The following is a 16,384-nucleotide window of genomic DNA, read 5'->3' as shown; positions in this document are numbered from 1 at the left end:
TTTGGCAACTAAGCACCATATTTGGCGCGACCCTCTCGAAGTTTTTAATTAGTGGACACCAAGAACTAATCTTAGCCATTGAATCAAATTTTCATGGCTAGATTAGCCTCTTTTGGATGGTTTTATCGTGTTCTCAAGTGTGGAGGCTCATTATTAGGCTTTAGAAGGAATGAACACTACCATAGTTGCATGAATCAAGCCAAACATTTGGAACCTTGGAAAAGTTGCATTTATTTTTCAAGTTTAAATAAGAACCGATAACTTGTCAGTGAAAATGATAGTACATTTAGATTTTTGAAGCCTAATATCATGTCAAAATTCAGCATTCCACTCAACTTATTGTCATCGGAGTAAAGATGTTCAATATTTGTCATTCATGTAAATGAATAAGAAACGGAACCACGCAATTTATTATTTTCAACGTCAAGGTGAGTAAATTTTGTAAGGTTTCCAAGGCAAGAAGGAATGTGACAAGTAAACTTATTGCCATCAAGATCTAGGTCAGTGAAATGGGTGAGATTTTGAAGATAACAGGGGATTTGGACATTGAATTGTTACTTGAAAGGTCCAAAAAAGTGAAGCTCGTTAGTCTACCAAGGGAAGATGCCGCAAGACCATGCAATTTGTTTGCTCGAAAAATTGAGTGAGTTAAAAGAGTGAAATTTGATTCTTTTCAAGCCATAAAACAGTAAGCTGCGTTAAGTTCTAAAGAAAAGAAGGGATTTGACCCTCAAAATTGTTTTCTGAAAGATCCAAATAGGTAAGCCTCAGTTTTGTAAGTGAACAAGGTATGCAACCATGCAATGTATTATTTTCAACGACAGGGTAAGTTATTGGCTAAGGTTTCCGTACAAAGACTTAATATAGCTAAAGAGCGTAAACCCATATTAAGCATTTATAGTTTAGGTTTCCAACTAACTGATGTAATAGTGATATATAGCCAGCTCCAAACTCTGCCAATTCTTGAGAATGCGTTGCTAACTCAGAATTAGGATCTGGAAAATTCTACAACAGTTGGGTTTAAAAGGCCAACTTACATGCTGCCAAATTTCCCAATAATCTTGAAATGGAAAAAGTAAATGTTTCCCTTTATATGGTTTATATGACTGTCTCCTGCGTCAAAATTTCTCTTCATACAAATAAAGAGGATCCTCCTACGGTATTCCTAATATGGTATCCCTGTAATCTGCACCGTTGATTGGTTTAGATGAAATTCAACATGATGTAAAAAAATGACATATAATAACCTGTTGGTGTGGGGGACTTCCCTAAAGGATTTGTTAGAAAAATATATTTATTAGGCTCTTATAGGTAAAATATTTACAAATTATTTGATTTTCTTATTAAAATACATTCATGAATGAAAATAATACACTATCAATCAATGCTATCAAACGTGAAAACAAAAGCCAAGCAAAGTACGGTGGAATATTTAAAAAAAAAAAAAAATCGAATATTAATATTGGAAGAAATAATTGTTTAATTGGCCACAAACAACAGCCTTGCAAGATTATCTTATTAGAAAACTAGTGCAATTGCAGAACAACGTCGTTCAGCTTGCTTTATTTATGTTTATATAATTTATTTGATTATAAAATCATTAAGTGAGAGAGCATGCAGGAGAGATCAGCAATAGCAGTGACATCTGTGACGGCTGCCTCTTAGTTTACATTCACCTCCTCTACAGTCTGGTTTGCAGAATGCGTCACATCTGCCATCATCATTTCCTGGTATACAAATTCCAAATTTCTCATTTTCAGTGCAACACACTGCAGCGTCCACTTTGTTGTATTCTGTTAAATAACCAAAAAGAAAAACAAAAATATGTTAAAAAAAAGGATATTATCAAAATCCATAAAAATTAATTAACAAAAAGCAAAATATTAAAACTAAAACCAAAACATCCATTCTTTAAATTGATATGCCAAGATGATACGCACCTATTGACAACACAAAGAATGCAACAAGAATCAGTACTGTCACATTAGCTTTGAACGTGGCCATTTTTTTTTTCCCCAAACTCTTTGCTCTGACCTTGCAGATTAATTAATTTACAGAACAATTTCTCTATTTTGGTTGTCTTCGAATGTTTAAATGAATTTATAGCAAAAGAGATAGGAGACAAGGTTGGAAACTAGAAAGGAATAAAACGAAGCAGGTCACTAATTTTAGTAATATATGCATAATAAGAGGAACTAAATAAATAAAAAAATACGTTAAAGATATAAGTGGTACCTTTTTTAAATTATTCAAAGCTAAATAAGGAAAACCAATCGTTGATGAATCGTTGCAATTATCTAACAAATCAACTAACATTTTCAATATTTAGAATACTAAGTTAATAATAATTTGTTACTATTAGAATAGATATATGCCATATATATATATATATATATGTAAATGTACTTGGGAAATTTGAACCAATGGCTCATAATTTAGGTCTTTAATGAAATATAACCTACTTTTGAAAATAAAGATATTTAAGTTTCTTCAATTATCAATCTACTAATATAACCTTCCTTGTAGAACATAATTAAAATGCATCTATTCCCTGTTTTTCCAAATTTTCCTCACAATTTCTTCCTCTTCTTCTATTTCTTATATTTTGATTGAAACTTTCCATATATTCATTGTTGATTTTGCAAGGTTTTCATTAGCTCAATATATTTGCATTTTTACTTTTCATTGTTCAAGATATATAGAATATGATTTCATATTGTTTCATTTTTTGTAGAAATAAATACATTTTTTAGTAGTCTATGTTAGTTCTCTTACCTTCAGTAATTTTCCAGTTGAAAGCTTAGGATATGAAAAAGAATCACCAGGAACACAGTTTCCATTGACAAAGCTTTCTTTAAATTGCAACAACAGCAGACCTCTCATGGTCACGGCACCTCGTTTGCATAAAAGAAAATGCTTGTTTAGGATCATATATTAGCAAGAGGAGCAAAAGCGTAAAAACACTAACAAAGTAAGAAAATGCACAAGACTCCATTAGAATATGCATGTTTATTAATCCCCTCAATTAACAAGCTAATTTGATGTATAGAAAAATTATAGACTTTGTTTAGGCATTGTTTCATAATGAACACACAACGCTTACCTTTTTCTTTATTAATTGTGCAAAAGATTATATAATTTTCACACTGCATTATCTCCATAGCAGCCTGCTTTTTATGTCATTTTGTGTAGGATTTTCTTATCCATATATATATATATATATATATATATCTGTCAAATAACCATCATGTTTAAAATATGGGCTTACAAGATATGCAACAAGCATATTGCATATTCAATTTCATATAGTATGTAACATCCCACATCGGTTAAAGAGGGGCACGAAGCGGTCTTTATAAGGCTGCGGATACCTCTCCCTTCAAGAAAGGTTTTGACAAAACCTTGAGGCCGGGGGAGAGAGAGGGAGTGAACCCTGGGCGAAAGAGGACAATATCTTGATGCGGATAGTACTGGGCTGTTATAGTGGTATCAGAGCCGGACCCGGATTGGTGTGCCAGCGAGGACGCTGGGCTCCAAGGGGAGAGGTTGGAGAGGGGCACGAAGCGGTCTTTATAAGGCTGCGGATACCTCTCCCTTCAAGACGCGTTTTGACAAAACCTTGAGGCCGGGGGGGGGGGGGGGGGAGAGAGGGAGTGAACCCTGGGCCAAAGAGGACAATATTTTGATGCGAATGGTACTGGGCTGTTACATAGTAGGCATATAATATTACATGTTTTTGGTAGTTTGTATTCTTTATTCTATTTTAAATTCTACTATTATTATTGGAGTTAGTAATTTTATGTCCATTGTCAAATTTAACTAAAAAGTAATGTTATAAGTTTTGTTTTGTCAGAATCACCCATTCAAGATTCCTCACTGAAACCCCTAGACGTCTTGATCTCAGGAAATCCCTACCAAATCCTTCCCTAAAGGTGGACTTATCACAAAATTCCCTACACAGAAAATGCAATTATAATAATATTCCCTTATTTTAACACCCCGTCCCAAAGTACACCGAAATTTTCTCAAATTTGACCAAGGGTGATCGTTGACCGTTCACTTTGACCGTTGACCGTTGACCGAGTGGGTCAAAAGTTGACTTTTTGTTGCAATTGAATTTTTGAGTTGACCAGGGTACCGTGGCGAAGTGCATGATGCTCCGAGTTCGTAGACTAGTAGCACGTCGAAAACGGAGCTACGGTTTGAAAGTTATGGGTAAAACAAGTCGTGGTGCAAACTGTCCAAAAGGTGCCGGGAGTTGACTTTTTATCGTTGCATAATTTTTATTTGACTTTTGTATGGTTGTAAAGTACTCATCGATACGAGTTCATAGACTAGCGGCATGCTTAAATCGGACATCTGGTTAAAAAGTTATAGACGTGTGAAGTTTGCTGGATACCGTAATATTTTATTATATCATGCCTAAGTGCACAATAACGCCACGTGTCGACACCTGATTTGTCCACATGGGTGAACAGTGTCACCCACGGTGTCTTTTATTTGGTAAAAACGACGGGGAAGAGAGAGAAAGAGAGAGAGGAGAGAGAGAGGGAGAGAGAGAAACGACTAGCCATCGGAATCGTCACGTTTTCCGGCCGATCCTTGCTACACGCACCAGCCAGATGGGACCCCCTTCCCATTTCCGGCCAAACCCCAAAATCTCACGATCGCCGGTCGCCGGACGCACCCAGATCGAGCCGGCTAAGCTCGGCAGCGATTTTCTCCTCCACCGCCGGCCACTGCCGTTTGACCCCTTTTCGGCCATTTTTAGGCCACACGCACCAGCCACCCCTCACCACCTCCTCATTTTCGGCCAGCCCACCAAATTTCACGGCCACCAGACCTCCGACGAGCCGGGATCGGAGCGTTTTCCGGTGAGGCGCCGAAAACCTTCGAACCCCGATTTCTTCGCCGTCCGGCCTCCATTTTCCTCACCACCGGTCCCGTTGGAACCCTCTCCCCTTGATCTACAAAACCCCCAAAAATCTCAGCCAATGGCCACCGCATGCGCCGCCGCTGGCGACGGTTGCCGGTGACCACGGCTGCTCGTCGGAAATCACTGTTCCGGCGAGTACCCAATTGCACCGCCGGTCCCTTTCCACTGATTCCGACCCCTTGAATCCAAATCCGGGGTCCTTTTCCGCCAATTCGCGACGGATTGAGAGAATCGAAGAGTTGAATCCCGGAAGCTTTTCGGCGAGATTCCGGCCACCACCGGTCCGATCTCCGGGAAGTAAGACTGGATTTGTAATCCTCATCACTCAAGCTTCAATTCGGTATATTACTCGTCAACTTTTGTTAACGTTTGTGTTTAACCCCCCGGGTACCGGGTATTATTTACCAGAATAAAATATTATTTTATTTGACTGTGTAAAATTGTTAATTTAGAAGCACGTGTGAATTGTGGAATCGATTCTATGGTGGATTGTGGTTTAATTGCGTGCTCCAGGTGAGTGACCCACCTTCAAATTAATTTCGGGAATTAAATTTGTGAATATTATGTGTGATTTGAATATTTGAAATTTATATTCTATGTGTCAAATATTTAATTGATTTATTGTGGAAATTATTGGTGGATTTATTTTAATTAAAGAAAATATGCATTATATAAATTTATGCCATGTGAAAATTATTTTATGGTATTGAGAATCGTGGAATTTAATTATATATGAAATTCTTGTGGTTTTAACATTATTTTGGGCATGATTTGATTTTCAAATATTTCAAGGAAAATATTTGTTTATGTTGGTGACTTCAATTTTTATAAGTATGCCCATGGAATGTTATATGATTTAATTTATTATATTTAAAAAATATTTATGCTATTGGAAAAATTTGAATGTTTAAATTGGTGGATTTGAGAGCTGGTGGATTTGAAAATTATGGAATTTATGCGATGAATTTATGATGATGATTAAAATGGAATTGTGGGAAATTTACGGGTTTAATTGGATGGAATAAACCTGGTATGTTATGGAAAATTTGAGATTTTGAGATATAAAATAAATATGTGGATTTTATGATTTTTAGATGCACCATACATGTACTGGTGTTCTGTTTATATGTGATATGGTTAGTGTGCACACGGATGTGATTAGCGCGCGGGTGGGTGTGAATAGCACGCAGGTGATTTTATGGGGTTGTCCTGTGTTTGCCATCGGATGAGGGTAGGCCGCCCCTCCATGGCCGGGACACATGTTTGCAGCGGCGCGGTGGGACGCCACGCGACTGTATGCTGGGTTCTCTCTATAACCTCCTGTCTGGCGGTACCTTGGGATGCTGGGTACTGTTGGCGCCACTGGTATATAGTGGGTGCATCAAGTGATTTTCAAAACTGGGATTTTAAAATAAATATTTTGAAATTGTATTGGAATTAAAAATATAATTAATACTGTTTTTGGTATTTATTCGAATGGGGATTTTTAAATTGGTTTAATTTTCCCTTTACTTAATTATTCAATAAATTAATTTCTTTTAATTATATTTTATTATATTTTTATTTGAAATATTTTATTCAATTGATGTCTTGGTTTTCGGGGAATACGAATAAAGGGTTTTGTGAAAGGGTTTTAAAAGGGAAACTTTTCCAACCGAGAGAATTGTAAGGGTTTTGAGAGAAATTATTATTTCCAATTAATTATTATTTATCTACTTTATTACCATGGTATTATAATTGTATAGTAGATAGGGTCACTCACTGAGATGATTAACATTTCATATTTTTAAATTCCGTTCCTCTAGGTACCAGGTTTGTCGGTATTCATCCGGAGCGGACTTGATCTTCATCGCTGTCTTAGTTAGAGAAGAACCTTTGCCTTCTTTTATTGAAATTGTAATATTTCTTTCAGCCATGTTGTATTCTATACTTAGTAGTACTTCATGAAGCTTTGTATACTGTCTCGGACATTTATGTATTAATTATGCACTGGATTACTGTTATTAATTTGAAGTGTTGTAAATTTGTGGAAATCAATTTGTAGTATTGTGGGAGGAATAAGGGGATGATTATAGAAGTGTGTTTTCAGTGCAGGAAATTTTTGGTTAGTCCTACCCCAAGGGGAGGTGCTGCCGGATTTTCCGTTGGAAGGTTTGGTGGTATTTTCCTGGGATCAGGGCTTGTCTAGGGTTCCAGGGAGGAATTCTGGACGGGTCCTGACACTTATTCCTCCCACTTTACTACAATTTATTTCCAAAAGTTTACTATGCTTCAAATAATAAACAGGGAATCTATGCAATATTAGTTGAATAGTTATCCAATGTAGTATATAGAGCATTAAATATCACAATGAGTATGAATTTAATACAACAAAGAGCTGGAAAGAAATAATACAAGATAGAAAAAAAAAAAAAAAAAAGAAGTGAAGAACTCTTTGAAATTAGCAACGATCATGGGATGTCAAACTCGCCTCGAGCGATCAATGCCTACAACTTGGGACTAGAGAACGAATTTAAAAATGTGAGATGCTAACCATTTTAGTGTGTAACACCCCGTCCCGAAGTATGCTGGAATTTTCTCATGTTGACCAAGATTGACTGGATTTGACTGTCATTGACCGAGAAGGGTCAAACTTTGACTTCTTGATTCAGCAAGAATTCTAAGTTGATCGAGATACCATTATGAAGTACACATCGACATGAGTCCGTAGACTAGTAGCACGTCGAAAACGGAGCTACAATTTGAAAGTTATGAGTAAAACAAGTTGATGTTCGAATTGTCAGAAGGTGTCGGAGTTGACTTTTTATTTTTGTGAAATTGAGTTTTGACTCATACATAGTTATGAAGTACTCATCGATATGAGTTTGTAGACTAGCGGCACGCCCGATTCGGACATGTGGTTTTAAAGTTATGGACCTACAAATTTTTTCAAATATCGTATTATTTTAATATTATTTTTAAAAATGTGAATAGTATATGCCACGTGTAACTTAGTTAATGGTGCCGTGTGTCACAATGAGAAAATGCCACCTATCAGCCACAAGTAAATGTTATATTATATTATCTTTGTTATTGTTTTATATATGATATTATTATGATAAAATTTTATTATTTTAATATTTTTTATTTATTTATTTTTAATTGTCTTTTTTTCTTTTTCTTTATTTTTCTTTCTATCCCCATGTGGGAAAAACACCTCTCCTTTTTTCCTCTTTTCTTCTCTTTTCTTCTTCCTTCTCTTCCTTCCTTCCCCTCCCCCGACGGGTCCACCTTCCTCCTCCCTCATCTCCCGCCGATTGACCATTGTGTCGATGGTAGCAGGCCACATGCACTGGACAGACCGACGATCCACAATGCCACGACCTCAGCCACTCAATCTCCAGCCGGTGGAGTGGCTAATGCGCTGGGATCGGTGCATAACGCAGGAGGTCGGCTTCCTCCCCATTGACTGGTTTTCCGGCAGCTATCGGCTTGCAACCAGTCCCTTCCCACCAATTTGAACCCCTTGAGTCCTTTTCCAAGCTCAAATTGGCTCAAACCTCTTTTGTTTATGGGATATTATGGAGTTCAAAACTGACTGTAACTCCCCGATGGGATTCCGGCCATCTCCGGCGGCAGTGGGGCAGATTGAAGGTATATTCTTGACGTCCTCGTTATAAGCTTTGATTTGATACCTTATTTGTGAATTATGACTGAGTATTTTGAAAGATGCCATTTTTGGATAAAATATTATTATTTTAATATGGTAGTCTGAAAGATATGCTGTTAATATTTAAATAATTATTATTTATATTGTAGATGTCAAATTGTGCTGAATTGAATAAATATGGTTTGAACAATATTTAGTATGAATTGATTTGTAGGTTGAGGAATTAATTATATTAACTTACTGGGGCAGTATATATATATGTGTGTGTGTGTTTAATCATTTAATTATTTATGAAATTGAATTGTTGTGGAAGAGATTAATTTTATAAGATTATGGTTTAATATTTACTAAATTATTGTTGATTTAAATGTTGAGATTTTAATATGTAAATAATGCGTTATGTGATTTAAATTCTGTATGAATTTTTAGGCATCTTTTATTATTAATTTGGTGTAAATAAATTTTATGGATTTGAAGGAAATATTTAATTAAAAGATATTTAAAATGTATTTATGTGTTTAATAATTATGTATGCTAGCACTTGGTATTCTGGTTATAGGAATTGAAATATTTAATCTGATGTATTTGACGATGGATTACAAGAGAGCATGAAATTTTATGAAACTGGTAAGGGTGTACGATTTGATTATATTTTATCAAAATTCTATATTTTATAATATTATAAAATATTTTTATCGGTTTTCGATGCACTATACACGTACCGGTGTTCTGTAGTAATGGATGTGATTAGCGCGCAGGTGGATGTAGATGTGATTAGCACGCAGGTTGTAATGTCTCTCGTGAGTTGCCATCGGGCCGAGGGCAAGCCAGTTTGATATTGGCCATAGCCACCTCCCTCCATGGCTCAAATGACGGTTTAAGCAGAGGCACGATGGGACGCCACGGGACCGTATGCTGGTTTCTCTCTTTAACTTCCCCATCAGATGGTGCTTTGGGACGCTGGGCACTGTAGGACACCACTGGTATATAGTATGTGCATCAAGTATCTTATATATATATATATATATTTTATATTTTTATGGATCACACCGTTCGGGAACAGCGATCCGATGTGGTCCATAAAGAGCTAGCCTCGTAAGTATGTTGCCTACGAGTTCAGGAGATTAGAGGGCCAATTTAGGCAACCATTCCGGACTATATTGGTAGCAGGGTGCCGGCGACGGATAGAAGCATGGATTGCACAGCATGTTGGAGGTTATCATTTGAACCCTTGATATGAGTATATATTTCATAATATATTTTCAATTTAAAATATTATTTGACCTTGTACTATTCTATCTATTCATAATCTGATTTTCTAACAGTATACTTAATTGTTTTTATTGTCATTACTATTATTAATATTATTCTCATTATTAATATTACAATTATTATTTATCAGAATTATGTTTAAAGTTATTTTCATTACTATGATTATTATTTTTTTAATTATTATTGCCATTATTTATTTTAATTTTTATTATTTTTATTATTTCTATTATTATTATTAGCATATGATATATGTGGACAAGTATCACAGCCTACGGGCAAGAAAGATAGCCATTGGGTAAGTATAATAGTCCTTGGACAAGTGGTAGCCTTTGGGCAGATGAGATAGTCTTTGGGACAGCTGTGATTATGTGATAGTTCTTGGACAAGTGATTACCTTCGAGTAAATATGATAGATGATATTAGTACTATTTTTATCATGAAAATGATTGCTATTATTATTATTGTTGTTGATGTGATGATTATTTTATTTTTTTTCTTATATTACGCATCGGTATATTTTGTAACACAATATTTGAAATGTATGACAATCAGTGGGTGGTGTGGGCGGATGTGAATGATTAAAGGTATAATTGGTTGTTTATTTAGTTGATTATTCCTATTGCATATGTATATACGTATGTGTTTTATATAAATTGTTATCGAAGTGCTGCCACTGTGGAAATTATTGTAGTAAGATTGGAGGGATAAGATGGTATACCATATAGGAGTGTAACTTTGTGCAGATAAATTTTATGGTAAGTCTTTCACTTAGGGGAAATGCTGTCGGATTTTCCATTAGAAGGTTCAGTGGTGTTTCCCTGGGATCAGGACTTGTCCAGGGTTCTAGTGAAGGGTCTTGGACGGGTCCTGACACAGTGCACTGACGTAGTCTACTATACACTACTATGCAGTAATAATAATAATAATAATATAATAAACTTGATTAATTAATAATAAATAATTAAATAATTTTAAATAAGTAAAATTTGCATTTTCTCTCAAAACCCTCACCATTCCACTCAACTGGAAAAGTTCTTCGTTTAAAACATTTTCACAAAACCCATAATTTTTTACCCCAAAATCAATGGGGTAAATAAAAAATAAAATACAAATAATTTAAATCTTCCAATATAACCTTGAGGATAATTTAATAAAAAATAATTGAATTTATAATGAAATATCATAAGATAAAAATAAAATCATAAATAATTTATGAAATTTACTATATAAATTAATGAAATAATAAATAATAATAGAATTATTTTAATTAGTTCAAAATGCCTCAATTTGTGTAGGCAATAAAATACATTAAATTTCATTTAAAATCCAACATTGAAACAATAATGAAAACATGAATAAATGCATTCAAATAATCAATTTCAGTAAGTAGAATAAATCAATTAAATAATATAAGAAATATTTAAATCAATTTAAAACATCTACTTGAAATAAGTGGTAAAAATATAATAAAATCCATTTTAAATTAACAAATCAATTTAAATAATAAAATCATGCTAAAATGCATTTTTAAAACATTAATACGAATAAATGATAAAAACATAATTCAATACATTTTAATTTTAAATATTCTTTTAAATCATTAATATTTTGGAAATCGTATCGATAAAACTATTTGATGCACCAAGCTATATACCAGTGATGTTCGACGGTACCCAACGTCCCAAGCAGTGTCTGATGGGGAAGTTAAAGAGAGAAATTTGCATCCGACCACTTTGACATCCCAACAGCACTGATGCTTATAGCTACCATCCCAACTATGGAAGGGGATGGCTATGGCCAATATATCAAACTTGCCTATCCTCGGGTCCATAGCATCTCACGGGAAATCATATAACTTGCACGCTTATCAGTATATCACAAATACAGTAGAGAATACGAGTACTATATGGTGCATCTAAGAACCAGTAAAATTATATGTTTTCCAAATCTCGAATCTCATAAATACCACTTTCAAATCCATTAATCCACATCACCTTTAAACCATCATCATAAATCCAATCACTTAAAGTTCATCAATGTAAATCCATCACTTTCAAATATACCAAATTTCCTATGGAAATAAGTCAAACCCTTAATATTTAAATGCATAAATATATTTTTGAAACATAATAATTTAAAACAATATTTTTCTCAAATCCTTAAAATCCAATTTAAATAAAAATATCATTGAAATCACGTAAAATTCAGGCATAATTAAATTTCCACAATTCACCAATACCATAAAATAAATTCACAATTATTTTAATGCATAATAAATTTAAATGAATATTTTCCTTCAAATCCGTAAAATCAATTTGTACCAAAAATAATATTAAAATCTCATAAAATTTATATATTCTTAAAATCATATACACATTTATTATGCATCATAAATTCAACATTAAACTTAACAATACATTATTAAAAACCTTATACCATAATATCTTAAGAATCAAGATATGATTCTCATGCAACATATATTTTTATTTCATCCTAAATAGGCATCATAAATTCAATATAATTTTTATCGAAAGTCCAACACATAAAATATCAAATCCAAATTATTAATTATCATAAAATATATATAATTTAACACCTGAAAATAAATTTGAATGTGAATCACTCACCTTAAACATGCATATAAATCAAGATCCTCAATGGGATCTTTCCGACGGCTCATACGTGCTCCTAAAATATCAATAGTACACAAGATCAAATAAATTAATATTTTATCCGAGTATTTTACATACGGGTACCTGGGGGAGCTAACATAAATGGTATCCAAAATTCACAAGTAATATATTGAAACGAAGCTTATGAAGCAGGGATCACTGATTGAGTCTTACCTCTCGGAGATCAGACCTGTGGTGGCTGGAATCTAGTTGAAAAGATTTCAGGTTTAATGTAACACACCGTCCCAAAGTACAACGGAAATTTTCCAACTTTGACCGAGGTTGATCGTTGACCGTTGACCAAGGGATCAAAAGTTGACTTTTTGACTCAGATGAAATTCTAGGTGGACTGAGGTACCATTATGAAGTACACGTTTGCATGAGTTCGTAGACTAGTAGCACATCGAAAACGGAGCTACGGCTTGAAAGTTATGAGCAAAACAAGTTGAGGTCCAAACTGTCCAAGGAGTGCCGGAGGTGACTTTTTATTCATGCAAAGTTGAGCTTTGACTCATGCATGGTTGTGAAGTACTCGTCGATACGAGTTCGTAGACTAGCGGCACATCCGATTTGGACATGTGGTTTGAAAGTTATGGACATGCGAAGTTTTCCGAATACCGTAATATTTTATTATATCTGGCTTAAGTGAACAGTGATGCCGCGTGTCGACATCTGAGAGGTCCATGTGGGTGAACAGTATCACCCACGGTGGCTTTTATTTTGGCAAAACGGGGGGGGGGGGGGGGAGGGAGGAGAGAGAAAGAGAGAGAGGAGAGAAAGAGAGAGAGAAAATCACTGGCAACCACCGGTTGGCCATCGTCCGGCCATCGGAGGGCCACACGCACCACCCCACTACCTCTGTCTCCTCAATTCTGACCGACCACCCAAATCTCACGGTCAACCGACCGGTAACGCCTCGGGATCGGAGCGTTTTCCGGCGACGGTGATTTTTCCCCTCCACCACCGGCCACCGCCATTTGACCCATTTCCGGTCATTTTCAAGCCACACACGCTAGCCACCCCTCACCACCTCCTCATTTCCGGCTAGCCACCAAATTTCACGGCTACCGGACCTCCGACGCGCCGGGATCGGAGTATTTTCCGGCGAGGGGCCAAAAATCTTCAAACCCAGATCTCTTCGCCGTCCGGCCTCCGTTTGCCTCACCGCTAATCCCGTTAGAACCCTCTCCCTTCGATCTACAAAACCCCCAAAAATCTTGGCCACTAGCCACCGGAAGTGCCACCGGCAGTGACTGTTTCCGGTGGGATTCGGCGGCTCGCCGGAAAATCCAATTCCAGCGAGTAACGAGTCACGTCTCTGGTCCCTCCCCACTAATTCTGACCCCCTGAATCCAAATCCGGTGTCCTTTTCCTCCAATTTGCGATGGTTTGAGAGAATCGAAGAGTTGAATCCCTAAAGCTTTCCGGCGAGATTTTGATTTCTGGGAAGTAAGACCTGGATTCGTAATCCTCGTCACTCAAGCTTCGATTCGGTATATTACTTGTCAATTTTGGTTAACGTTTGTCTTTAACCCCCCGGGTACTGGGTATTATTTACCCGAATAAAATATTATTTTATTTGACTGTGTGTGAATTTGTTGTTCTAGGAGCACGTGTGCATCGTGGAATTGATCCCATGGAGGATCTTAAGTTAATTGCGTGCTCCAGGTGAGTGATCCACCTTCAAAATTATTTTGGGATGTTAAAAAATATATATTTTGTGTTAATTGGTTATTTGAAAATATGTTTGATGTGTTGAATATTTAATAAATTCATATTTGGAATTTTTGATGCCAAAATTGAATGGAATTAAATATTTGGGCATCATAAAATATGTTGGTTCTAAGGAATTTGAGATTTTGGTAAATTTTATCAAATTTCATTGTTGATATATTTCATAATTAAATATTTGATAAATACGTTTTATGTATTTGATATTAAGAGAATTTCCAGATAAATGGTATTGCTAAATTATAATGTTTTTAATATATGTTTTGGTGCCAAAAGTATATATTTGGAAAATTAAAGAAATTGTGATTTGATTTATTTTAATTATTGCTATGCTTATTAGTTTTAAAAATTGTTTTGGGGTATAATATAATATATATGTGTTCGAATAATTTGACTTATATACCATTTGATTGAATGTTTGGATTATGCATATAAAAATATTTGCCTTATTAAATATGAGTTGTCATTTTATGTAAGGTCTGACAATATATTAAATGGTTTGAAATTCTAATGGGTTCATAAGTGAACTTGGAGTAGTTAAATATTTTGGTATTTAATTTGGGGTTTTAAATCATTTCGAAAATGATTTATTTGAGAAGCAGATGAAAAATTTTATGGTTTTAAGCATGTTCAAATATTTTAAGAATTTTATGGGTTTAAAAATTGATTTATGGTGAATATATTTCACTGTGGTATTTCTGATTTTCGTATGAAATGACGATTTGAAAATTTTTGAAATATTTAAACAAGCGGTTGAATTTGACAATTAAATTATGATTATGATACAGTAGGATACTGTATCGGTTATTTTTAATTGATGTACCATATAGTACCAGAGTTTGGTTCAGTATTATATTACAGCGTGCTGGGTTTACCACGGTGCCGTAAGGTTGGTTTCATCCAACGGTTATCTATTATTACCACGAACTGTGAGGTCGGATTTATCCGACTGTTTATTATTATTACCACGGTGCCATGAGGTTGGTATCATCCAACAGTTTAGTATTGCCATGGACTGTGAGATTGGGTATGTCCTGACGGTTATTTATTATTTCCACGATACCTTTCATATATTGAGGGTCGTGAGGTGGGTGTATCCCATGGTTTACAGATTGGTACATCGTATGGTACATTGTATATGTTGTATAAATCGTGTTTTTATTATTCATTTAAATTTAAAGCTTTACACAAATTTTATGGAATTGTTATCGTAATTTTATTACCTATTCTCATTAATGTTTAAGAGTTATTTGTCTTGATTTTGTCATTTAAATCGATTGATATTTTAAAATAAATTCTATTGTATTTTTTATCAATTGTTTTATATAGATGTTTAAATTGATTTAAAATATTCCTTTGGTTATTTCCTTGATTTAAACAATAAATTTTATAATTTATATATTGGATTTATTTTTGTTCTTATGCCAAATTTCTTTAATATAAGTATTATTTATGATTTTATTTATGGTATCTAATGATGTCTTATTCTTTATTTCCATTATAAATTTGGATCCTTAAATTCTTGTATTTTACTCGAAATTTATTGACTAATTGTTTTCCTTGATTTTTGGAGTATAAAAGATTGGGTTCCGCGAAAATGTTTTAAAAAGAGAACCTTTCCAACGGAGTGAATAGTGAGGGTTTTGAGAGAAATTATTATTTTCCAATTAATTATTAATTATTTATTTATTCATTCTTAATTAATCAAGTGTACTATAATTATCGTGGCTTTATAATTGTACAGTAGATAGGGTCACTCACTGAGATGATTAGCATCTCATATTTTTAAATTCCGTTCCCCTAAGTCCAGGTTGGGAGACGTTGATCGTCCGGGGCGAGCCCGACGTCTCAGTTCATTGCCGAAAGTCCAAGGAACATTTTCTTCCCTTTTTCCTCTCCATCTTGTATTGTTTCATCTGACATTGTATTAATTCCACATTTATTTGTATAATGCTCTGTATACTGTATTGGACGCATTTTATTAAATACTGCATTGATTCCCTGTTATTCTTTTGGAGTATTGCAAATTGTGGAATTATATTGTAGTAATGTGGGAGGAATAAGGGGATGTGTATAGAAGTGTGTTTTCAGTGCAGGAAATTTGTGGTAAGTCCAATCCTTAGG

The sequence above is a fragment of the Ziziphus jujuba genome, chromosome 4 (genome assembly GCF_031755915.1).
Source record: "Ziziphus jujuba cultivar Dongzao chromosome 4, ASM3175591v1".
Classification (NCBI taxonomy): Eukaryota; Viridiplantae; Streptophyta; class Magnoliopsida; order Rosales; family Rhamnaceae; genus Ziziphus; species Ziziphus jujuba.
This window is presented reverse-complemented; position numbering follows the sequence as displayed.